Raw genomic sequence first — 418 nt, forward strand, 5'->3', positions numbered from 1 at the left:
CCCAGCTCATGGTAATCATTTACTCAAAGTATCGAGCATATGGCAGTGAAAAAAAGACATGTTACTGGAAGCATTCCAACCATATCAAATATTTTCTATATGACATTAATTTGCATGATGTTATTTCCAAGATTGTGTTTTATATCTATTTAGGGTCAATCTTCCAAGCGACATATTTCTGGGCCCAAGTGAGCATTGATGCATTCAGCAAAAAATATTTAACTAAAAAAAGCAATAACATATACTTACTCATATGTGTGTGTGTCACTCACTCACTCTGTCATGGAATATCAATTGTTGTTAAGGTAAGCCTAGACAGAATGGTTACAGGATAGTAGGGTAATGAAAAGGTTTAAGAGGGGAGAGTAAATGGAGTGCAACAGGGATTATTAAAATGAAAAGGGGGTTAACCCTATGG

This window comes from Penaeus monodon, chromosome 23, assembly GCF_015228065.2.
Source record: "Penaeus monodon isolate SGIC_2016 chromosome 23, NSTDA_Pmon_1, whole genome shotgun sequence".
NCBI classification, from domain to species: Eukaryota; Metazoa; Arthropoda; class Malacostraca; order Decapoda; family Penaeidae; genus Penaeus; species Penaeus monodon.